At 40.8% G+C, this 26,721-nt stretch overlaps 1 long non-coding RNA gene across 1 annotated transcript; it reads right to left on the bottom strand.

Moving 5' to 3' along the window:
* Nucleotides 1-632: 632 nt before the first annotated feature.
* On the bottom strand, nt 633-26,389 carry LOC140704143 (uncharacterized). Its single transcript, XR_012083268.2, has 3 exons — nt 26,312-26,389; nt 25,072-25,153; nt 633-3,272 (listed from the first exon to the last, which is right to left on the bottom strand). It is a non-coding gene; the product is annotated as an uncharacterized LOC140704143 (long non-coding RNA).
* Between the last annotated feature and the right edge of the window lie 332 nt (nt 26,390-26,721).

The following is a 26,721-nucleotide window of genomic DNA, read 5'->3' as shown; positions in this document are numbered from 1 at the left end:
CAACATTCATCAGTCACACCCAGCACATGAAAAAGTGCAGGATCATAGGAGTTACAGTCCTCCAATATCTGGTAAGCCACACATTTTCTCATTTCTGCAGTGTGACAAGTCAGTATGACCACATTCCTTTTTCAGATGAGGTTTGCAGATGCTGTAAAGCAGCAGCTTGCTTAGGGCCTCCTGGGCCATAAGGGTTTAAAGGCATGGGCTCTTTAACTTCGTTCTTAACTAGACTTTTTACAGGTAATAGCAGTTTCAACATTGGAAGCAGCTCAGTTTTGAAAGAAATGCAAAGGGATAGGACAAAGGATGAGTTTGTAGAGGATGAGTTTGAAGATACCTGGAATAAATTTACTTTTGACTCATTGAACTTCATGGGAATTCATGACAGGACATACAGAGTGCCTGTCCATTACCGTGGAGTTCTTTTTGCACAAATAGTAACAAAAACTTTTTGCACAAATAGTAACAAAACTCTCTCTGAATGCTTCATCTGTCTGCCTTTTTCTTTTTTTAGAAGCAACCTTATTACTTTAGACTCTAACGCTTTAAAGGCATTGGGTGAAGATGCTTGAACTATGTAATGTGTGACCCCTGTTAGCCACTTATGGCAGGGTTACAACCTGTCTTGCCTTTTTCTTTCAAAAAAGTATTCCCCATGCAACTCTCCCAATTAAGACTCTCCTTTAATCTGTGAAGAGGATTGTGCACAGTGTTCAAGTAACTCTCTCTTTTTTGCAGGATTCTGAGAACTTAGATGTGGTTTCCCCAATATCTGGTTGTTTCATACTTCCCAGAGAGATACAGACAGAGGAGAAACAGTGTAAACTTGTAGAAAGGTGGGGAAAGAATTTAAGAGACATTGAGGAAGAAGCAGAATATACCAATAGGAGAATATAGGCATGGAAACAAGTTATACACCAGTGTGAAGTTACAAATATCCTTATCTCAATAGGTCAGGACTTTTGCAAATAAGTTGTAAACCTGTTTTAACTTTTTATTATCCTTTTAATTTTTCCCCCTTTTGGCACACATTCAAAGTGGTTTGATTTGTTGCTTGATTTGCAAGATTTGCACAGGATCCAGACATAATGATTGACTCCATGCATACATGATGGACAGTGATGCACAGTAGGATGTTACTGCAACATTAGCCTCTATTTGGTCTTTTAACTCACTTAGCTGACCAAAAACCTGTGATTTATAATCTTATATCTGTGGTTGGATTAGATGACCTTTAGCATCCTTTCTACTCCTTCAATATAGATGACATAAGTTGCCAGTTGGCTACTTGTAATGTGGCATGGTAGCTGAGATTGCATGGACTCTATGTATCTCTTCCAGTGAAAAGATAATATGGGATTTAGTTCTACTACTCTGCCACCATAATAGTGAACCACAGAATGATAGACCATACTATGTCTATATTGATACTTAACTGCTGTAATCTTCAGGCATTTAGCAACAAAGGAACCCAGCAAAGTCAAAATATTTTTTTGCTAATGCAATTGCATATGATTGGGACAAAACTGCCAGTGCATTTCTCCATTTGGAGACTTTCCGTGTATCTCTCTGAGACTTACTGGAGTTATAGTTAGGCTTTGAATGGTGCAGATCAGGGATATTTTACAGTACTATGGTTTTGGATCAGCTATAGGGTGGCTCAGGGAGGCATGAAGAGTCTAATTCCCAACCTTCGACTCCACAGCCAGATACCTAAACCACTCAACTATACAACCCTGTTTGGGGCCTTAAAACAATGATCCTCGGTTTTGATGACATTAGAGAGTAAGAAGCAATCCTTCTGCAAAACAACACAGTTGGAGATTCCTATATAAAATAGTGTGTGCTCTAAGATTAGGAATATAAATTCTTCAATCACGCTCCCTCCCTTCCTTTGGCTCACTTTGCATGCCCCTTCCCTCCACTACAGTTTGCTCTGGCATTCTTCAGGTTAGAAATGCTGACATTTGAGAGGGGCAAAGCTCTTGGCACCAGTTGCTGTAGGAAAAGAAACAAGTGCCAAAGTAGAAAAAGATGGATTGCTGAATCCCCAGTGAAAGCCAAAACCTTCCCAGAACACTTTGACATGTTAGTCCCCGGAAGGAATGGAGATGTATTCTATTCCCTCCTACCAAACAGTCATTTCACATTCAGGCATGGCAAAAGGAGGGTCCTTCATTGGTTACCAGACTGGCTGTGTTATAGAATTTTCTTCCTTTCCACTTTAGATAACAACACGATGTCTTCCTTAGACTTAGGACTGAGTGTGTACATGTAGATGTGAGATGGATGTCAGACTTTTGTGTGGGCTCTGATTCAATTTCTCAAAGTACTGTGTGGAACCATCTTACTCAGACAACTTGAGCAATAATGGCCAGCTGATGCAAGGAGATTCCTGGAAAAGAGAGAGCAGGGCAAGGAGTTGGGTGCATGGGTTCCTCTCAAGCTAGTTGTGAAGGTCATAGTCAAAAATGCAGGGCTTGATGGCCCACTGGAAGGCCCTAGTGTAAGGCAGCTTCCCAAGTGCCTCAGCCAGCAAAGGATCAGTCTTGACAGCTGAGAGTTTGAAATCTTTTCCAATCCCCTCCAAACCATCCAGATATCTGTAAGTAGGTGTCCATCTGTATTCATATCTTGAAGTTAAGATTAGGAGAGAACCCATTATGAAAGTGTGAATAAGATTCTGGAAGGGTGACCCAATCTAATAGATGTCTCTGTCAGAAACAGGCCTTCTTCATAACTGATATATAGTCTTCTAGACGGTTCAAATTCCATGTTACACAAATATTGCCCTGTAAATGTGCCAAGGCATTCTGCAGAGGTACTAATCATTGAATCATGAGTCTTTTCTATTTGGGATATGTTGCTTTCTCTGTCTAAAAATTAAAGGGAGAAAAAAAACAGTCTCCCAGTCACATATTCTTTGGTTTCTCCTCAGTTCAAGGTGCTATGAAAAAAGACTGATCAAATCACACTGGAATTGTCACAAGAACTTGCTCCATGTAGAAATTCCTTGGAAGTCAAGAAAAATGGTTTTAAAATGACTGTTGGGTGGATTCTCTTCATGAGCTATTTGTAATTTACAAAAGTTGCTTTGATGTAGCCACTGCAGGTTCTGTTTGTCCTCCATTTTCAGCAATGGTTATGTCCCTTCTAAGGTTTTTATACTTCTTCCTTTTGGCAGCCCCATTTTTAAAAAAAACCTCTTCAGCAACTCTGATGTCAGCATTTTGGGTCATTCTTCAGGGTTCAGTTTTCCCTGTGCCGGACTCAAAAGGAAAAAAAAAGAAAAGAAAAAGAAAAACACTGAAGATAATATGGAACACGATCTGTAGTATCTCCACTGGAATTGATTTTGTTAGAAAGCCATAATACTTGTGATAGGCAGGTGATCCACACTTCGCTTAGTATTAAACTAACCTCTTCTTAGAATGAGCAAATAGAATCAGTGCTGGCTGTTCAATGACTCAAAGGAATAAGAGAACCAGCCAGTCTGGTTAGAAATCATTTATTGTAACTGAGTATTATTTGAGTCTCTCTCCCCTCCCCCCCTACCCTTGGCAATGTTAATAAGGACACCACACTACTTTGAAGACCAGCATAATAATGCCACCATAACCATACTGGATAGACCTGATCTTATCTGCTTTTGGAAGCTAAACAGGGTCAGCCCTGGTTAGTATTTGGCTCAGAGACTGTCAAGAAATACCAGGCAGCAGCTCCCTATAAGACATGGAGAGAAAAAAAACCCATCTGAAAACATGGAGAGCTGGTGCCCATCAGAGTCAACAACATTGAACTACTTGAATGAATGGTTGGACTCTGTATAAATCAGTGTTTTATGTTCCTATTGCTAAAATATTAACAGGAAAAATAATATACAAATATACTAGTGTTCAGGATTGTCATTGATCAAACTCACAGATAACTCACTGACATTTTCTACCAATCAATATTTTTAACCATCAATTAGGTGTAGACTTTCTGTGCTGCAAGTTAGAAAGAGATGCCAGAAGTCAGCCCTCCTCCTCAAACTCCTCTCTGTCCCTGACCAAGATGCGGCTGTTACGCTGAGTGAAATCCATCACCTTAACCAAGGGAAAATGGATGATGGCAGATTTCAGAAAAAAGATCAACAGCTTACTTACTATTTTAAATTCTAGAGTAATTACCTTTAATGCTAATCCTTTAGTTATTTCCATGGCAAATATTTTTGATGACAAAGGTTATCACCCTAGCCCAGGTTTTCATCATTTATTGTTCCTCCATATGTGGTGGGCCACAATTCTGCCTGTTTCCAGCCAGCAAAGCTCTAGGCTATGTTGGTTTGAGATGACAGAAGTTGCTATCTGGAGGCCATTAGGATGGTGTGACCCAACCTATCACTCCAGGCCACTGGTTCCCAACCTTGGGTTCCCGGATGTTATTGGACTACAACTCCCAGAAATCCTGGCCAGCACAGCTAGTGGTGAAGGCTTCTGGGAGTTTTAGTCCAAGAACATCTAGGGACCAAAGGTTGGGAGCCACTGCTCCAGGTAAAGGGATTGTCTGAGGTAATCTCTGCACTGAAGGCCTAGTTCTTTCCCACTCTTGGTCTAAGGAAGACAGAGGATGCTCATCTTTTTAAGACAAAAAAGACAAGCAAAGCAAAGGCAAGCTGTCCTCTCTCTTTTCTTTTCAGTGCTATGTAGATAAAGACTGTTGGCTTAGATATACAAGTTACCTCAAATGCTCCATATGAAGTCAATAAAGATCTTGATTCCAAACACAAACCTATTGCGAAGTAGATTATGCCAGCTAGTGACTTCCTGGCACTTGTTTGGGATTCTGGTTGGCAGGAAATTTGGAAAGTTCTAGTCCCCAAAGTGACTTTCCCATGCTCAGTGTTGTGTTTTGTATCTGATCATCTTGTTCGTACCTGTTTCCCTCGTCCTCAGAGAGGGCCAGATGGCAACTGTGATGGCTAAGTCCCAGGGAGGGAAGACAGCAGAACTTTTCTGAAGAAAAGAGAATTAAACTGTGATTATTTCACTCCATTTTTTTTAAAAAAAGGACTGTGTTTAAATCTCCATCAAAGAAGGAGAAGGAGGAGAGAGACTTAAGAAGAAGAGCAAGCCAACCTTTCCAATAGCATGATTTCCTTTTTTATTTTTAAGGCTTATATAGAGGGCAGGTTCAACTGGAAATAATTGAGAGAGACGAAACCTGATTGCATGAGCAGTACAATGAAGCAAAAAATATCAGATGGAATCTCTGAACTTTCTGAAAATGGTTGCCACCATCATCATATTAGACTATTTTCTTTTTGTGCTTGGAAGATTCTGCCAAGCCCATGGGAGAAATTGCTGCATTATTTTTCCCCTCCTGTGGTGATGGTGGTGGTTTTAATGTCCATGAGTCACTGAGATAATAGCTCTTGTACTAAAGAAAGCACAGGAAGAAGAAGGGATATCTAATGTTCTCATCTTTAGTACCTGTCTGACGTTGAAGGCTGTCAGGAGACAGCTTGGGGTTAACAGCTTCCTAGATAACATTAATTCTCAACTGTGGCAGCTTTAATGTTGACCCATTTGAAGAAAAATATTTGGTGCAAGTGGAAGCCAGAATGAGCTGGACTTTTCCCTTCTGGATTGCACTGCTGAAATTTCTTTCTTTCTTTTCTTTTTTTCAACATTTTATTAGTTTATGAATCTATCTACATTCAATTTGTGCTTTTAAAACATTATGAATTACTTATAATTATTTGTTTTTTGCATCTGTATTTTATATCAGCAGTAAATGAATAGATTCCTAACACATAATATATGTTATCTAAAGCATTTTATACAGATTTTCTTTATATAATTGTTTAGCCATTTCTATCTCCATATTTTCTATCATGTCTATATTAATATCATATCTAACATATGTTCATTAAGTATTATTTGTTTTATATGCAGCTTCAATTTACCTTAAGAACCACCATGTTATGCCTTTACCCTGATTGTTGTTGTTTAGTTGTTAAGTCGTGTCTGACTCTTCATGACCCCATGGACCAGAGCATGCCAGGTCCTCCTGTCTTCCACTGCCTCCCGGAGTTGGGTCAAATTCATGTTGGTAACTTTGATGACACTGTCCAAACATCTTGTCCTCTGTCAACCCCTTCTCCTCTTGCCTTCACACTTTCCCAACATCAGGGTCTTTTCCAGGGAGTCTTCTATTCTCATGTGATAGTCAAAGTATTGGAACCTCAGCTTCAGGATCTGTCCTTCCAGGGACAGATCAGGGTGGAGCACTCAGGGCTGATTTCCTTCAGAATTGATAGGGTTTGTTCTCTTTGCAGTCCAGGGGACTCTCAAGAGCCTCCTCCAGCACCACAATTCAAAAGCATCAATTCTTCGGCGGTCAGCCTTCTTTATGGTCCAGCTCTCACTTCCATACATCACTACAGGAAAATCTATAGCTTTGACTATGTGGACTTTTGTCGGCAAGGTGATGTCTCTGCTTTTCAGGATGCTGTCTAGGTTTGTCATCGCTTTCCTCCCAAGAAGCAGGCGTCTTTTAATTTCATGGCTGCTGTCCCCATCTGCAGTGATCATGGAGCTCAAGAACGTAAAATCTGTCACTGCCTCTGTATCTTCCCCTTCTATTTCCCAGGAGGTAATGGGACCAGTGGCCATGATCTTGGTTTTTTGATGTTGAGCTTCAGACAATTTTTTGCACTCTCCTCTTTCCCCCTCATTAAGAGGTTCTTTAATTCTCTCCACTTTCTGACATCAGAGTGGGATCATCTGCATATCTGAGGTTGTTGATATTTCTTCCGGCAATCTTAATTCTGGCTTGGGATTCATCCAGTCCAGCCTTTCGCATGATGTATTCTGCTTATAAGTTTAATAAGCCTGGGGACAATATACAGCCTTGTCATAATTCCTTTCCCAATTTTGAACCAATCAGTTGTTCCATATCCAGTTCTAACTGTTGCTTCCTGTCCCACGTATAGATTTCTCAGGAGGTAGATAAGGTGTCCAGGCACTCCCATTTATTTAAGAACTTGCCATAATTTGTTCTGGTCCACACGGTCAAAGGCTTTTGCGTAGTCAAGGAAGCAGAAGTAGATGTTTTCTGGAACTCTCTGGCTTTCTCCATAATCCAGCGCAAGTTAGCAATTTGGTCTCTAGTTCCTCTGGCCCTTCAAAATCCAGCTTGTACTTCTGGGAGTTCTCGGTCCACATACTGCTGAAGTCTACCTTGCAGGATTTTGAGCATAACCTTGCTAGCGTGTGAAATGAGTGCAATTGTATGGAATTGGAGCATTCTTTGGCATTGCCCTTGTGTAGCACCCTAACAGCATCTTTTTAAAAAGATTTTAAATAGTTCCACTGGAATGCCATCACTTCCATTGGCCTTGCTGTTAGCCATGCTTTCTAAGGCCCACTTGAATTTGCTCTCCAGGATGTCTGGCTCAAGGTCACAAACCAAACTATTTGGGTTGTCCAGGACATCCAGATCTTTCTGGTACTGTGGTACCTCGACTTACAGCCATAATCTATTCCAGAAGATGGACGTAAATAAAAATGGTCCTAAGTCGAAGCACCATTTCCCATAGGAATGCATTGAGACCCCATTAATCCATTCTGGTCAAAGGAAAAAAAATAACTGCAAGACTCATTGGAAACACGATTTATACCTTCCAGGGGAAAGTGGGGAGGAAGCAATCAAGCGTGCAAGACCCATTGCAAATGCACAGAAAACAAACGGAGGAGATTGGAAATGCACAGAGAACAGAGGGACCAGAGCAAGGGAAGCATGCAGGATCCATTGCAAAGGCACAGAAAACAAATGGAACAGATTGGGAATGCACAGAGAACAGAGGGACAAGGTTGGAAATGTTAAGAAAACAAAGGAAAAAGCAAGAGAAGCATGCAGGACCCATCAGAAATGGGGGGGAACCCAAAAGCAATCAAACCCCCAAGACCCATCGAAAATTGGGGGAGGAAAAACCCAACAAACAAACAAACCCCCATGACCCATCACAGCAGAGAAACATAAGCCCCCACCCTAAAACCATGCTGCACAAACACCCAGAACAGTTTTTTAAAAGCAGAAAACAGCACTTTACTTTACCTACAAGGCAGTCCCAAGCCTCCTTGTAAACAGACACACTCACTGAGAAGCAGAGGCCAGCCAGTTCCTCCTCGATCACGCTCACTCTAACCATTGGGGCAAAAGAACTACAAAGAAGCTGTCAGGATATTGTAATTTTTATAGGCCTGAACCTGGATAAATGTTTTATTAATGTGCTGCCATTGTGAAAAGATGTGTGTATCCTGAGTCACTGTGACTACTGAGGAGATGATGCAATGTCTGAAAATGAGAAGACACCCAGGTGCAGAAGATGAAGTAATGTGTCTTCTGATTGGACTAAAGAAGCCTTGTATATGTATATAAGTGAACAGTGTCTTCATAGCTTTCTCTTCTCTCTCCACCATTTGCTGCTATCCTCTATGCGGGTTTGTTTAATGAGTTCCTGCCATGCTGATGTGATGCCAGCCTGTATATACTTGTAAATATTGTAAATACAACTGTCTTGCTAAAGAAGAAGAATGTGTAAGTGTCTTCAATTAACTCTGCGTATTTTCCTGTCACCAAATTCCTGAGAGAAGCAGCCTCTTTTGCAACCTACACTTAGCAATTTGAATTTCTCGCCTTTTCCCCCTTCCTTTTTCTGTTCGTAAGTGGAAGCTCTGGTCACAAGTAGAAGCAAAATTTTGTGATTGGAGCTTTTTGTAAGTCAAATTGGTCATAAGTAGGGATGGTCATAACTCGAGGCACCACTGTGTAATTCCTCTGTGTATTCTTGCCATCGCTTCTTGATGTCTTCTGATTCTGTGAGGTCCCTACCATTTTTGTCCTTTATTATGTCCATCTTTGCACAAAATATTCCTTTAATAGCTCCAATTTTCTTGAACAGAACTCTGGTTTTCCCCTTTCTATTATTTTCCGCTATATCATTGCACTGTTCATTTAAGAAGGCCCTCTTGTCTCTCCTTGCTATTCTTTGGAAGTCAGCATTCCATTTTCTGTAACTTTCCTTATCTCCCTTGCATTTTGTTTCCCTTCTCGTCTCTGCTATTTGTAAGGCTTTGTTGGACAGCCACTTTGCTTTCTTGTATTTCCTTTTCTTTGGGATGGTTTTTGTTGCTGCCTCCTGTACAATGTTATGAGCCTCCGTCCATAGTTCTTTAGGCACTCTGTCCACCAAATCGAGTTCCTTAAATCTGTTCTTCACTTCCACTGTGTCTTCATAAGGGATTTGGTTTAGATTATACCTGACTAGCCCAGTGGGTTTTCCTACTTTATTCAGTTTAAGCTTGAGTTTTCCTATAAGAAGCTGGTGATCAGAACTATAATCAGCCCCAGGTCTTGCTTTTACTGACTGTATAGAGCTTCTCCATCTTTGGCTGCAGTGAATATAATCAATCTGATTTTGATATTGCCCATCTGGGGATTTCTGTGTGTAGAGTCGCCTCTTGTGTTGTTGGAAAAGAGTGTTTGTGATGACCAGCTTGTTTTCTTGACAAAAATCTATTAGCCTTTGCCTTGCTTCATTTTGAACTCCAAGGCCAAACTTACCTGTTGTTCCTTTTATCTCTTGACTCCCTACGTTAGCATTCCAGTCACCTAGAATGAGAAGAACATCTTTCTTTGGTGTCAATTCTAGAAGGTGTTGTAAGTCTTCATAGAATTGGTCAGTTTCAGCCTCTTCAGCATCAGTGGTTGGTTCATAAACTTGGATTATTGTGATGTCGAAAGGTCTTCCTTGGATTCATATTGAAATCATTCTATCATTTTTGAGATCACAGTATATCCCATTGAAGACATCCAGCTTACGAAGATTCATAGATCTTACATTCCAGGTTCCTATGCAGTATTCTTCTTTGCAGCTTCAGACTTTCCTTTCACTTCCAGGTGCGTCCACAGCTGAGCGTCCTTTCAGTTTTGGCCCAACCACTTCATTAGCTTTGGAGCTACTTGTACTTGTCCTCCGCTCTTCCTCAGTAGCATGTTGGACGTCTTCCATTGTGAGGGGATCATCTTCCAGCATCATATCTTTTAGCCTTTTGTTTCTGTCCATGGAGTTTTCTTGGCAAAGATATTGGAGTGGCTTGGCAGTTCCTGCTCCAGGTGGATCGCGTTTAGTCAGAACTCTCCACTATGACCTGTCCATCTTGGGTGTTCCTGCACGGCATAGCCCATAGCTTCTCTGAATTACTCAAGCCCCCATCACTACTACAAATATATAGGATATGCCCCCTTAGAATTCCAGAAGTTAGGTATATACACTCATGGCCAAAAATATTGGCATCTTTGCATTTCTGTCAGAAAATGCAACCCTTCTCTCAGAAAATTGTTGCAGTTGCAAATGTTTTGGTACTCATATGTTCATTTATTTGGTTTGCATTGGAACAACACACACACACACACACACACAAAACAGAGAAGAAAAGTCAAATCTGATACAATTGCACAGAAACTCAAAAATGCACTGACCAAAATTATTGGCACCATCTAAATTGTAAGAAGTTTAGTTTCCCAGAGTTGTCGCCAATGACGTTTTCAAGAGAAAATTTATTAAGTTTATAATGACAAAGTAATACGAAACTTCTTTCTTGAAGTATAATTAAATGTCTAATTAATGTCCAATTTGTTTTCCTTGTGTCTCCCTATATATCCTCCTCCCTCCAGATTTACTGCTGCTCAATCAGTGGTGGGGGTTAGAAGACACTATTTCTGCCGTAAAGATTGTCTCATCCAGCAATAATCATAAAGCAATACAATTAAAAATATTTCTCACCCAGTGGTAAGATGGTGTTAATTAGACTGATTTATCGCTTCTCCATTGCCAGCTGCCGATGACTTGCAAGCAAGCTAGTTCAGCTGCTTGTTTCTGCCTGCTGGTTGATTGGGGAGTTTCCTGGATCAAACGTGGGTAATTGCTGTTTTCCCCATGATCAACAGACTTCTCCCCCATTTCACCACCTCTTCAGGGTGGTTTTAACCCCCTAGGGGGTCCCAAACAGGTCAGAATTCAGCCCAGGTGACAGAGCCCCGTCCTCCTGCTGCTCTCTCATCACAGCATCAAGCCAGAAGTCTTCCACTGCTGAATTTTCTGGTGTACTTGAAGTCTCTCCATTTGTATGTACATTTGTTGTGGTTGAAATACAGTGGGGTATTGACTTACGAACGGCCCAAGTTACGAACATTTTGACTTACGAACCGCTCTCATAGGGAAATATTGACTTGACTTACGTACTTAGATTTGAGTTACGAACTGAAAAAAACTGGGAAAAAACACGTGGGAGGCAGGGAAAGTGCAAAATTTGAACTTTCAGTTAACTGTTGGCCAGTGAAAAGGGTGCCTGTCTGCTTCCTCACTCCTCCCAGCGTTTAGAGAGTGGATTGGGAGACAGTCTTCGGACTGCCTGGTACTGCCTGGACTGTATTTTCCCTGCCTTCCCTGAACCTATCTTGACCTAAGAAAAAAAGAAACAAAATATCCCCCTCTAGTGGTCGAAGGCGGAATAGCAGCTTCCCATTAGTTTCTATGGACGGAAAAGAGCAGATACGGATCAAATGGTTTTCAATGCATTCCTATGGGAAATGCAGATTTGACCTGAGAACTTTTTGACTTGAGAACCGCCTTCCAATACGGATTAAGTTCTCAAGTCAAGACCCCACTGTACCAGTATGAAATGAGGCATGCCACTGGCTGAGAGCACGAAGCACTACGGCTTCCTCCCTTTGCTTGATGATATTTCAGATCTATGTTACTTCTCTGAAGCACGTACCCTAGCCAGCATAATTGCTTCCCCTGCTAATGTAATCTGGGCATTATAATCCAAAAAAGTAACTTTCTATATCTCTGTGATCACTGTCTATGGAGGGACTTTAATTCTCATACAGGTTCTACAAACTGTGTGGCTATTTATGCAGTTAATTACACAAACCTGGGTGTTATCTGTGAATCGTGTCAAACTGTCAATCCTCTTACTTCAGAAAGGGGTCCCTATTTGATCTGTGCTATTGACATTATCATGTGTCTTATGACATATAACAACTGACCATAGTAAATGCTATTAAATATAGTGAGGTTTTGCTATTTAACCCAGTGTTTATCCAAAAGCAAGACTAAACTTTTGCTAAGAATGTTTGCCTCTCCTGATCTGAATTGGTCCTTCTGTAGGAAACAGAATCTTTTTTTGGCGTATACAGTGGTGCCCCACATAGCGACGATAATCCGTGCAGCCAAAATCGTCGCTATACGGATTTGTCGCTATGCAAAATAAAGAAGCCCATAGGAATGCAATAAAATCCATTTAATGAGTTCCTATGGGCAAAAAACTCACCTTTATGCGAAAATCCTCCATATGGCCGCCATTTTCGCTGCCTGGTAAGCAAGGAATCTGGGCAAAAACACAGCAGGCGGCCATTTTTTTTACCCGGCGGCCATTTTGGAACCGCCGATCAGCTGTTGGGAAATCGTTATGTGAAAATTGGTAAGCAAAACAGCTTACCGATCATCGCAAAGTGATTTTTTCCCATTAGAAACATCGCAATGCGGTCGCAAAAACAATCACAAAAAAATCTGTTATGGAGATTCGTCGTTAAATGGGGCGCCCGTTAAGCGAGGCACCACTGTATTTATGTCAGTGTTCTAGAAATCCTTTGAATGTTGTTCAGACCACAGATGGGAAAAGTTACTCCTCCCACACCCAATATTTTTTCCCATAGTTCAGATGGGAGAGAAATGCTATCCCATCCACAGCCACTCAAACATTTGGGGACTAAGGACTAAAATAATATTAAACCTCTGAGCTCTGACAACAGAGCTGGCAAGTGTAAATATTGTGTCTGATAGCCAATAAAGCAAAATAAAAATGATTAATCAGCTGCTTCTTCAATGAATTCATCAATTCATTTCACTGTTTGTGTGTGTGTGTGTGTGTGTACAAAATGACATACAAAGCCTAGTGGAGCTCTTGAAGGAATTATGAAAAGTCCATTAACACCCACACCCCGTATTTTAATTTTTTTCCCCTTCAGATGCATAATTAATGTTTTTTCTTCTATTGCCTGTTACAGCAAAACATCAGAGTTAAGTAAGATGATTAACTGCATCCTTAACTTGCAGCTTCACTAATTAAATTGGCCTATAGCAATTAATCAAGTAAGCTTTATTACCACTGCTGCTACTGATATATCTCAAAATTACATGCACTAGTGACTAATTACGCTAGTGATTCAACCAATTAAAGTCTGCGTCCAACTTATTTATTTCTGAGGCAAATTACAAAACAATGTGTGACGACAGCTTGACTTGAACAATGAAAGGGTTGAGGTTACATCGAATCATCTTGATAACTAGTGACACTGTTCATAGCTTCTCAAGAAAAGGTACCTCCTCCTCCCCTGAAACTCCCTTATACTTGACTTTTTTGTATATAAAAAAAGCTTTCATTATTCTCTCTTCCTGGATTTTTCCTATAAGCTTTTGCTCAGTAGTTTCAAACGAAACTCTTAGACCTCAGTAGCCTCAGCTTTATCTCAGTATTCCCATCTGAGTAACTCCATGCCATGTGAAATAACACATGGCAGCATAACACCTTTAAGTAGCTGCAAAGATCCCAAACTCACACAGGACCGACCCAAGACATATTGGTGTTTGAGGTGATACGGTAAGTAGTGCCCACTCCCCCCAAGTCAAGATTCATAACATTAAGGCTAGAGCAGACATTTTTGTTTGTCGGGTAGAAAATCATCTTCTACTTTTGGATTGTGCTGAGGACCACACAACTATCTCTTTTGTTGTTGTTGTTGTTGTTGTTGTTGTTGTTGTTGTTGTTGTTGTTGTTGTTGTTGTTGTTGTTGTTGTTGTTGTTGTTTTCAAATTCTGAAAGTGACTCTTCTTGGGAGTAAAAATCCAAAAATAAGACTAAATCATTTCACTGTACTGACTCTACATAGCATCTAAATTCAGCTGTCTGAAATGACCACTTTATATACAGTAGTGGAGGTCTCAAAAGGATATCATACGCATTTACACCAATGCAAGCACACTACAGCTGAAGAACCTGGGCAGACAGAGGACAGCAGATTTCAGAGACAGGTTGTGCTTGTCCTATGGTGATGGGCCATTCAGGAAACAGCAGGATTGATGTTGATAGTGGAAGATCTGGAAGAGTTGTGGTAAAAAGCATGGTTTTCTGAGATACGCCCCCCATTCAGACAGGGAACTGTACAAGCGCAATGCGGTGAGATGAGAGGTTGGAAAAGTTACTTCTTTGAAGTAAAGCTTACTGAATCACCCAGCCAGCACTGACACATGCTGGATCTTGCCTGAGCATGGCACAGCTTCCACCCAGGCCTGTCAATGGAGGATGCTTCCAGGAGATGGAAAAAAAAAACCATAGGTATTCTAAAGGAGGGATGTGCTACCATGGGACCTTAAGAAGCAACACCAGAGCAAAACTAATCTTCTTTCTCAAAGGTTTGCCTCTTATTGAGTTGATGGTGACCCCACAATATCAGGCTGGTTCACTGCACTGGACAATGGGAAAGCCAAAGAACTTCACCAAAGTGCTCCAAAAAGTTGTGTTTTGTTTTGCTTTTGACTACAGTTTCCCCAAACTGAGGATGTGTATTGGAGCTTCAGTTGTGTTTTTTCTTAAAGTCTTTCTCAAGCACTGCTTCACCAATCTTTGGAGACCAGGCAGACTAGTATTCTGCTACTGTGAAGGATTCCTCATCCGTGAGCATTGTTACTAGTGGTGCTACCAGGGGTAAAATCTCAGCTGGAGTGCCCTTGGCAAACACTCCAGTATAGCAATTACTGGTAGTCTTACCCTAATTCATATCTCTAGTGGTGTTCAGTCATGTCTCTGTGGCTCAAAATAAAATTTTAGCCTCTCTATTTCCTGAAACCCATGTTCAAGAATGCTGAACTTCTAACATTTTGGTCAAGAGAGAACATTATTTTAAAAAACTCCTTCAAAATGTCATTGGAAGTCAAAGGTTGGGAGCACAAGACAGTTGCCTCTCCCTTATGTGTTTTGCAATATAACAGGACTCTTGCACAACAGGACTTGGGTTTCTACAGTTACTCTCCATTCTTCCTTATACACCCCTCAGAAACGGTACGGCTATATAATATCAAAGCAGGCCATTCACCCACGTCTTTCAGTTTTGCTGGGTGCAGAATCTGGAGTCTGTAGGCCACATGGGACCCTCCAAAGTTTCTGTGTCCCTCCTCCCATCAATCAGATAAATAGTTACTAAGAAATGGGTGGGTGAATCTGCAGTTCATTTTGCTGCATATGTCTCCTACATCTCTCCCCCTACTGTCCATTGTTTTAGACCATCCCTGGAAGGACAGATCCTAAAGCTGAGGCTTCAATACTTTGGCCATCTCATGAGAAGAGAAGACTCCCTGGAAAAGACCTTGATGTTAGGAAAGTGTGAAGGCAAGAGGAGGACAGCAGAAGATGAGATGGTTGGACAGTGTCACTGAAGCGACCAACATGAATTTGGCCCAATTCCGGGAGACAGTGGAAGGCAGGAGGGCCTGGTGTGCTCTGGTCCATGGGGTCACGAAGAGTCGGACATGACTAAATGACTAAACAACAACAACAATGGTTCGCTCCCTGATGTCCCTTAGTGCTGATTCCCTCTGAGCTAGCTGTAACACTGAGTGTTGTTTCCATGACAAATTCAAGAATACAGTCACAGAGGGGCTGCCTTCTGAATGCTGAAGGCCAGAGTATCTCATATGGGGAAACTCCCCCAGGCAAAACTCAAGGGTTCTCTGAATGTAGAGGGTGCCTTTCTTGAATTCAGAAAAGAGAGCATGCATTATTAGTGGGAAAACACCCCAGGTGCAAAAAGAAAAAACAGCTTTGGAAAGGTCCCCCAATGTGACAGGTGGTCTAACTTTGTGAAAGCCTGAACTTCATGAAGGGAAATGCTGCTGGAGGCAACATCCACCCAATCTGCATTTAATACAACAGCATCATTCCTTGGAACCTTCTACTTTTCTACCTTTCCAGCAGTGGCTGGATGCAGAAGAAGCAGGCTGGATGTGCAGAGACCACAGCCTGGATGAAGGTGGGATTTAAATTCCTATGAGGGGATTTCCGAGCTGTTTGTTTTAACTGGTCTTCAGTATGGGATAATCATTCTTTCACATTTGCCGTACTTATGAAATGGGTGAACTCAAAATATCGGAAAGGATATTCAAGTGTAGGGATGAGTCACTGAAAACCAAGACCAAGATCATCCACACGCTTGTATTTCTGATCACCATGTGTGGATGTGAAAGCTGGATGGTTAAGAAAGCTGACAGAGAGGGGGGAAAAAAGGTTTGTTTGAAATGTGGTACTAGAGGAGAGCTTTGTAAATACCCTGGACTGCCAGAAAGACAAACAAGTGGATCCTAGATCAAATCAAGCCTGAGCCATCTCTGGAGTTAGAAATATTGACTGTCCTGCTTTGGGCATATCATGCGAAGACAAGATTGTCTGTAAAAGACAGTAATGCTGGGAAAGGTGGAAGGCAGCAGGAAAAAAGAAAATTCAAATAGACTGGGTCCTCAGTTTGCAAGAGCTGAGCAAGACTGTTGAGGAAAGGACATTTGGGAGACTGCTCATTCATAGGGCCACCATAATTTGGAAACAACTTCATAGCACTTAACAACAACAATTAGGCTGTTAAATACCTTTCCATGTTATTGTTCTATAGAAAGATTTTTAAAATGTAGCTTAAAATGAGAAAGCTGCTTCACTGCAAACCACAAAAGGATCAACAGAGGCAGAGGCAGGGGAAGTAAAGAAATATAGAAGAGGGCTGTGGGCTGGAATGTGAATTACTTTGTGCCCAGTATGAAAGGTTAACTTCTGAATTAATCTGCAGCTCCTGTGTGAGCACTGATTGTGATTTTAAATGCAACACAGGCTGCGAAACAAATCACAGCAAAGCTGATTTGTTCAAATTTGGCTTTCCAGTGGAGTCACACACTTAGTTATCAACCTTGCCTCAGCCACTATCTTGCAAAGATGTTGTGGTGTGAAGAACATATTGGAAAGGGGGATCACTTTGCATGCCTGAACAGGGCAGCAAGCTAAGCATGTTTTTTGTGGAAAACAGGCTGCTTCTCTGTCCCCATGTTTGGGGAGAAGGACTTATGCTCTGAATATATCCTTACCATCTTACATAAAGGTGAAAGACTGTCAGCCTTTCACGTCACCCTAGTTCTGCTTATAGAAATTAGAGGAAGTAGATTTCAGGTATTTCAAGGAGGTGTTTGAAATATTTCCAAGTGGCTCAAGCAAGGGAGACAGGCTACATATAGTTGTAAAATGTAGCCACAAGACACAAAACCAGAACAAGAAAAACACTGTAATCTGAATGTATGACCTGAATGTGATCCAATGAAAATTCATTCTTGGAACATCATATTTTAGTGGCCAGTAATGAGATAGGAGGAAACTGAACTTCTCATGCTAGTTACAGTGAAAGTGGAAATCAGCTTGCAAGCCTGATTGATTCTTCTACACCCCAAACTGGTTGGGGGTTTGAGGAGATGGGATTTATGTGTGCAGCCTGATTCTTACCCTATTTAGAGTCTGCTTTGGGACTGTAACAGCTGACCAGGGCCATATAATATTAACACTCTGTCTAGAACTATATGAATGCACAATTTACTTGGTCTTTGGCTGAAGTTTTCTGAAAATCTATAGCTGCATGGATCCATCAAAAGGACGATGATAAAATTTTGAAAATATATAACACTGTTCCCCATGTTGTTCTAGTAAAGTTTAAAACAACAACCATAGGTAGATTGGGTTTCAAGCGGAGGGGGGGTCATTCCCACCGGATCACACCACTAGTTGCCTAAGACAATAACAATCTGTCTTTTTGAATTTTGCACAGCTACAGTCCAGTTAGCAAACTACCGGAATGCCAGCAAGAAATAATGGCTACATTCCAGTATTCTGCCTGCTTACTCAGAAGCAAGTCATGATGCTGAAGTTGGTTTCTTGTATCCCCACATGGAAATCTCCAGTGCCAGCTGTTATAAGCTTATTTAGTGATTTCTACCTTGCCTTTGTATCCCAAAAGGGGTTCAAGGTGGCAGTTAAAACACAAATACAAACTCAAAATTAAACAAAAATGCAATTTAAAGTGCATCAATCAATCAATCAATCAATCGAATGAGGAAAAATAAGGAATAAGGTACCCATTTGGCAAAAAGACACTAGTTTCTCTTTTTGTCATCTGTGTTCATGATGCATTTACAGACTCTGAACACACACAAAATGGATTTAATTGAAAAGAATCCTTGTTTTCCTTGATGGGGACCATCCCTGCTTCACAGAGACATACAATATGGGGCATCCCTACAATTAGATGGGGAGATATACTTCAGAGCCTTATTCGTTTGATATACAGTAATTCTTAATTCTGAGTTTCATGCAAAGAAAGAACTGAGAACTGGTAACCAAAGGAAGTCTAATTTAGTTCCAAAGAACGTGTTTGAAAGAAGTCTAGGATCGTAGCCCTGGTCCTCCAGCTCTATAATGGCAATTTGCAATGCAAAATCAAAATGAGAGGCATAGCCAAAGTTCAGAACAAAGGAATAATCAACACAGCATTTAGAGAAGGGACTGCAGTAGTGTCGACCTGCTGGGAGAGCCAGCTGCTGGTGAGAGTGCCATTGTCTATTGAAAGGGAAACTGGCGGCTTCTCAAGCCAAACTAACTCCCCATCCCCTTTATCTTAGTCTGTTGGGGCCACAGACTTAATGACTTTAATCATCAAAGTTTCACATCATGCAAGCTTTTCATCCCACTCCTGTTCTGCTCTGTGGAGGGTTTTTTTTTGACATAGAAACAAGCTCAGGATTTTGTGTTATTTGGCTTGGTCCTAATAATGGATTCAAACATAGATTTTGGGTTTTAAAAATATATTTGTGGATATCGACATGATTAATTGTGGCTTCTCTGTGTATTGGTGGAGTCGTGGGTGAAGCTCTGTGACTTGCGAGACCGCCACACATTAGAAGGACTTCTCAGTGGTGGCACCCTGGTTACAATACTCCCCCACATCAGATATGTGTTGGCCTTTTTTGTCTTTCAGAGGTCGGTTAAAAAACCACTGTTTCCTGTATAAGCCTTTGCAGAATAGAGAAGTGTTTATATAAGTCTTGGACTGCTGCTCATTTGAATTGCCTCTATCTTATTTCCAGAAGACATTGTAATTTGTGATTTTAGACACTTGTAATTTTAGTTGTCAATTGTCAATTTTTGATCTTAATTGTGTGAAATATTTAATGTCAGATTTTTAATTTTAGATATTTGTAACTGTGCTTAGCAGTTTGTATTGTTAGCCTACTGTATATCTCATGAAGAAGGATGGGATACAAATCAAATACTGTAGGACCCCCATATCCACTGGGGATTAGTTCCAAGCCCCACCAAGTATACTGAAAACCGTGGATAATAGTGAATGTGATAGATAGATAGATAGATAGATAGATAGATAGATAGATAGATAGATAGATAGATAGATAGATAGATAGATAGATAGATAGATAGATAGATAGATAGATAGATAGATAGATAGATAGATAGATAGATAGATAGATAGATAGATAGATAGATAGATAGATAGATAGATAGATAGATAGATAGATAGATAGATAGAAAGTGGTGGCTCACAAGAATTTAATTCATTCCGCAGTTAATGTTGTCTTGCGGAAAATTCATCTTGCAAAACGCGTTTTCCCATAGGAATGCATTGAAATCTAATTAATGTGTTCCTATGGTCAAAAAAAGTCAGAACAAAGTCAAATTTGGTTTACAAAGGGTTTATTAAGTGCTCTTTAAAACCATACATATTGTGCAGATGATTTCAAAAATTTCAATCAAAAAACTTTAACTTTTTAAACATCATAGAAAAACATTTAAAAATCAGCAAACACGAGGCAGGAACAAAAAACGGAAAACATTCGTCTTGCGAGTCATCAACCCCATCGCCAAAACCATTCGTCTTGCGAGAGATGCACCACTGTAGATAGATATCATTGTAAAGGAAAAAAACTGAATTTTTTTTCACATGCATTACCAGGGCCAATAGAGGGAGCCAGAGAGCATGCAATGTATTCTTCACAAATGAGTATTCATAATATGGTCTCTGGCTCCTTCTAGTGGCCTATTAAGGTAACAATGTGAAAACAGTTCCTTCTGGGGTGTTTTCTTTTAATATTTTTAATATTTAACGACTGTGGGTAAGTGAATCAGTGGGTTCTGATCCCGTGTATAAGGGGGTCCTATTGTACTTAATACTCAGAATGTTCAATGTAACTATCCTGCAGAAAGATTTTAAAAGTGGGAAAAGGAGATCTTCCCACAGTGGAACTTGTCTCTTTTCTTTTGGAGGGATCTGTGTGTGCCATATCCTCCAACCATTATGTATTGCTACCCTATTATGTTAAAAAGAAATGAACAACATATTGGTCTTTTTTTTTTTTTTTTTTTTGCTGTGTGGTGCAGTGGTTAAAACTGCAGTACTGACTTTGCTCACAACTTCAGCTCAGTCACAACAGGCTCAGTTCCCCCACTCAGAGTTGATTCAACCTTCCATGTTTCCTAAGTTGGTAAAATGAGCATCCAGCTTGCTGTTGTGGGGCAATATGTAGCTGGCATCATTTAAACTATAAACTATCCAAAGAGTGCTTTAAGCACTATGGGGGTGGGGGTATATAAGCAGCACCTTGCTTAGCTTTGCTTTTTGTCTGCCTCATATGGAACTGGCATGTTTCACTTAGGTCCATCAATGGTTCTGCCCAACAACAGACGTTTTAATTTAGCAACTATGGGGCATTGGCCGTGAACAATCCTTTGTCCTGGGTTCAATCTGAGAACATGCTCTGTGCTTTCAATTGCCCCAGGATTCCATCCTAGGCTAAACTAAAGTTGGAGGATCCTCACAACATGGTAATTTGTATCATCTTTCACCAAATCGGAGTGCCCCTAATGTGTTGGATAGCATTGAGTTCTTTTAAGCTGCCTTGGGTCCCTTTAAGGAGAAAGGTGTATTTATATGTTTTATTTATTTGTTTTATATATATATATATATAAAATAAATAAAACATTTGCCACCATCATCTACCACAAACATAAACAAACACACACAACATCTTTGGCTTCTTTCCCTTCCTCACTTTTCCCAGACTTAACTTGCAAATCTAAGTTGGCCAGAGCTATTACCAGGAGAGTACACTGCGCTGGGTGGGAAATGACTGTTGTGTTGCCTTTACAAATGCACTGAATTCCCCGGTCGCGGTGATGTTTTGCAATCTTGTTGGCCTGTAATTTGTAGCACTTTTGGAAATGATGATGAATCATTCACAGCATTTAAAGAGGGTTTAAACACCACAGTCCTACACATCATTTCTGATGCATGGCCACTTCAGTTCAATCCCAAGTAAGATTGCAGCTTGCTTCAGGTCTGCCTCTCTTGCCTGGGGCATCCCAACGCACCACATCCCTTGTGTTTATCTGGCTGAGTGACCCCTGTTCAATTTTTTTAGTTTGAGGTTAAAACTTTACACTTTGGGACAACCCTTGAAGGCACCTGGTGTCGTCTAGATTATGTTCTTGATGTAGAAGTTCTTAGCTATAACTTCTACCAACCCTAACAGGGACAGATGTACCATTAGGAAGCATGAGTGAGTGGCACAGAACAACATGTTGGAGGAGAGAGCTGTGTGTTGTATGGTTAAATCCTGTGCCTCTAAGCTAGCCTGCTGCCTTCATGTGTGTTGGAGCATACTGTCCCATCAGCCATCTTGAGAAGCACTTCAGCAGCTAGTCCAGTGGACTCTGGGGATGCAATATGAAGGGCAGCCATCTTGTGCTTTGTCTCAGGAACAAAAGTGTCTTGGGCCACTCGAATCCCCATCACCAATGGGCGGTAATTACTGGAATTGTCCAAAGCATCTGGAAAGCATGAAGTGGGAAGGGGGCAGGCCAATGTGACAGTGCTCCTTTGCAAGAGTCTGGACAATGCCCCTGGTATTTTATGACTTCTGTTTGCGCAAGTTTAGTTTGGTTTTCTTTTTATTTGGATGCATTATTTAAATGGGAAAGTGCACTATTTCGAAGCAGCATTTCGTCTGTGCACTGAGCAAGAAGGAGGAGGAGGAGGGTTTTGTACATTTAATCCTAAGGAGGACACCTCCAAGAGCCTTTTATTGAGCCACCTTGCCCTCTAGCTGTTTGTGTATTAGGGTCATAAGATAAGGACCATTCCCCAGACTCAAAGCATTTGCTTTGTACTTCACCTCTAATAGGCAGCTTTGGAAAAGAGCATTCTCCCACATGTATTTAAAATGATCCATTTGAAAGATAAGTCAATTGCAGCCACTCATTAAACCCTGCACTTTATGCCACACTGCAAACGTATATTTAACAAAGAAAGGAGCACTACTGTGGGCTCTCTGTTTTCCTCTTTTCCCTGAGATCTTTAAATGTTGTGATTCATCATCATTTCCAAAAGCGCTGAAAATTACAGGCCAAGCAAGATTGCAAAACATCACGGTGACCAGGGAATTCAGGGCATTTGTAAGGGCAAGACAACAGTCATTTCCCACCCAGCTCAGTATGTTTTCCTCTGCATAGCTCTGAGCTTTGCCTGATCCACGGATGTAACTGATCATTGTATCTTCCTTCAGGAGGGGGTTCTCCCTCCGTTCTTTTCCTTTTTCTTATCACTGTCCATCCCAGTTGAACTAACGAGCACAGCAATGCAGTACAGAAAGATAACATCATGAACAAACAAACAAACATGCTGATCTGGAGTTTCTTCTTGCACCTCAATGTCCTTCAATGAATCTGAAAGACAGAAGCTCTCCCATAAAGACTATACGGACTCCTCAAAACCCACAAAGACTCAATCCCACTCAGGCCCATTGCAAGTACCACTCGCTCCCCAATATATGAATTAGTAAAATACCTAACACTCAACAAAGCCTGTCTCCCAGCACTGAAAAATACAGTGTGCAAAAGGTCAACAAACTCTACCCAGCCACAAGGACCAGTGATCACTGCACACAAAAGACCAGCTAACGACACCCATCAATCACAGTGACAGATCATCTCTCCCCCTTAACACAATACACTCACAAAAACAAAACAACAACAACAAACACACTGAGCACCATAATCACCCAATCTCCTGAACAGGACAAAAGCTGATCCCACAGCTATGAATACTCAACTATCCAAGCAAACTGCACCAGAGTACAGACAAGAGTTATGACTCCTGTCCTCTAAAGATGCCAGCCACAGAGACTGGTGAAATGTTAGGAAGAAAAACCTTAAGGACATGGCCAAACAACCCAGAAAACCCAGAACAACCTTCGGATTCTGGCTGTGAAAGCCTTCGAGAATATAGAACATCATGGATTTAGAACGATTTTTGAAAAATAAATCATTTCTTCATGTTTTTACTTAAAAAAACCCAGCTTAGATACAGGTTGCTCATCTTTTGAACTTTTAAAAGGACAAAAATGGGAAATATATCCCCCAGGAACATTAAAAAGGTACAGTAACAGAGAAGTAACATTCACTGTATTAAAAAGCCCTCAATGTTTGTATAACAGGAATGTCATTCTGTCTTTCTTGCCTGAAAAACTAATATGTTACACATAATGATATCACTTGTTCTGCAAAACCTCTGAACACTGACCTGCACAGACTAAGGTATGTCTACCCACAGGTAGGTCCCGATAAGTTCAGTTGGGTTATTTCCACATAAATATCATGGAAAAAGGCAAACTAAGTTGCCTGAAAAGTAAAATATTGCTTTTTAAACATATACAACACTAAAGTCCAAGATTTCAAGGCAATTGTTATAGAAGGACCTTATCAAAATGCCTTCTTAAAATGTAAGCTATTCCACTCTTCTGAGGCACGTGATTTTTAAAACAGCACCTGCAAAAGAAAGTGTTATCCAGAGCCCAGAGTCCAGGTGTTATTGGATGGCAGCACTTATGTCCTTAACTTAGAAGGCTTCATTTACAGATTTCTCCAGGTCTGGTTCTACAGGAACAGGCCAGCTTGCTTTTCCCATTGAGATGCAGACTCCAATCACAAAGAAGGCCCAAAGAGCGGCTACAGGCATGCCTTATAGCAGCCCTCTTAATCCAAATATGATATAGATGTGCACACACATGCTCAGAGACACTGACCTCCTTTCTGGTCTATAAGCCAGACATAGGCCTGCTGGCAAGGGGTCACGGGGTATTTATGTGCCCTCCACTCCTGCGATGCCTGCTGCTGCCTATCCTGATGAGCAGTGCTTCATTATCTTGGTTACTACTGTGTTCCTTTCATGGCTGCAAAAGGCAAGGGAATAACCACTCCCCGGTCCCTTTCTTTTCTACCATCCATCCCTTACTTTGTGGCTGGGCAGGGGTGAGTTCCTTTTATTTGCTGGTTTATTTTGAGTCTCTCTTTTAAATCTAGTATTGAACACAAAGGGATGTTTGCTCTGGTCCAGTGCTTTCTCCAGAATTAATCAGTATCTCTCTTGTTTTATATGCACGGAAGGCTGATTCAAATGCTTAGACGTCAAGGGTGTACAATCATCTCTCTTTAAATATGACCCCCCCTTCAAACTTCCACTCAAGCTCCCTCCCTCCCTCCTCCTATCCCACTACAAATGCCCTGCTGGGAGAACTCTATATGGAAAAGAGGGTTAACTTTTTGCATCCAGCATGGGAAAACACTTTCTACCAATGACACCAAAAGCCAGAAAGACCCAGAACTAGAGAAAAAGAGATCAGGAGACCTCCCTTGATGGTGCTTGCAATTTTCAGATGGGAATCCAAAACAGCTCATAAAAAAGGAAGCTCACACTTCAAGTATCTTCTCCCAGATGAACCCCTTTGGTGACAACCCAAGCAGGTTTTGAGCTGTGCTGGGATCTAAAGGAACTCAGTTCAAGGATGAGGACAGATGTGTTACTCACATAAAAAGAAACCTTGCACCAAGTAGCCTATCCTATGAAAACAGCCATTCTGAATGAGGACCACAGCAGAGGGAGCCAAATCCTATGAGGAAAAGATAGAAGATGAAGAGATTAACTCTCTTATTGGCTTGGATGCTTATTAAAAGAAAACCTCAGCTGAAAGCTACACCTGTGCTGGAGGGTTAAAGCCTTACTGGCAGGATTTAAAAAGCCATCATCTTCTGGCCCTATTTATTCTGCTTTGCTTAGTAATGTGAAGTGACCTAACTAATTGCCCCGTCTCTTAAAAGGCCTACAATAATTTGCTTCCTTGGATCACAATGAAAGGGAAAGATGTCTGTTCATGGATTGTACAGACATCCTCAGTTCAATAGCACAGGCTAAATACTTCTGCCTAGGGCAGGGGACACACACACACACACACACACACACACACACACACACACACACACACACACACACACACACACACAAATTCATTATATGGTGAAAATGATTCTCAAGTGAATGTGCTTAAGAGTGGAAATGCAGAAGGGGCCTTAAGTCTCCCAAGGAAATCACAGGGGCTTAAAAGAGATTTTGGTTGAGGTGTATGGCAAACGCATGTCTCTTTATGTGTGTCTCTTTCAAGTCTCTTTACTTTCAAGTACATTACCAGGACAGTTCACAATAAAACATTTTAAAAGACATACATTAACTAATGCACAAAAGTAAGATCTCTCTCTCTCACACACACACACACACACACGCACACACACACACACAAACAAAATAACAGCAGAAAAATAATATGCAAGCAAGAATAAAACATCAATCAGGAAGTTTAGGAAACAATAATAATACTTGACTGACACATCTTTGGTTAAAATTTGTATCTGTTATATAATACTGGTTAAAGACATGTCTTGTATTTATATATCAAGAAATTTCATACAGTATTATAAGCAGTTGCAGATCTCAGAAATAACACCATCAGAGCTTCAAAAAAGGGCAGTACTGTATTAGGAACAGCATAGATACTGTGCCAATGTTTAACAGATATGTAGGGTTTTGGTTAAAACATGTATCTGTTATATAATACCAGTCAATATTTTTATAATTTTGATTGACTGTGTCTGGTCATTTTTTAATACTAAGACAAAGAATTAAAAAATTATCTTGACCTGACATCAGAAAAATATGACCGTGTCATATTAAAAATAAGCTTCCTTCAGAGGAAAATGCTGAAGGGTGTGCACACCAGCAAAGAGCTTCTGTCCCACTTCCTCTGGGAAGGACCTCCAAACAGAGACAGGCCCATGGGAACTGAAGATGAGCATCAGATCCACACAAAGCAAGTCCCCCCCCTGAATTTATCAGGGTTGCAGTTGGATTCTGGCTGAGATTTTGGGTGGGACTTGAAATCTAAAAAGGGTGGGGAATTAGAATGTTTTGGGTTGGGAAAGACACCTTACCACTCTGAATAATTTTATAATTAACTTATCTTGTGCCCTTTAGTCACAGGTTGCTAGGTTTTGGTTTTTGTAAACTCTGATTGCAATCTTTAACCTACTGCCTCTAAAAATAGTGGATTGGTTCTCAATAAAGATCATTTTTTGAGGTTTCTTTGTGGAAACTCTGAAGTTCTGGCCTTTCTTCTCAGAAACCTGT

Source organism: Pogona vitticeps, chromosome 2 (assembly GCF_051106095.1).
Source record: "Pogona vitticeps strain Pit_001003342236 chromosome 2, PviZW2.1, whole genome shotgun sequence".
In the NCBI taxonomy this organism is placed as follows: domain Eukaryota; kingdom Metazoa; phylum Chordata; class Lepidosauria; order Squamata; family Agamidae; genus Pogona; species Pogona vitticeps.
This window is presented reverse-complemented; position numbering and strand designations above follow the sequence as displayed.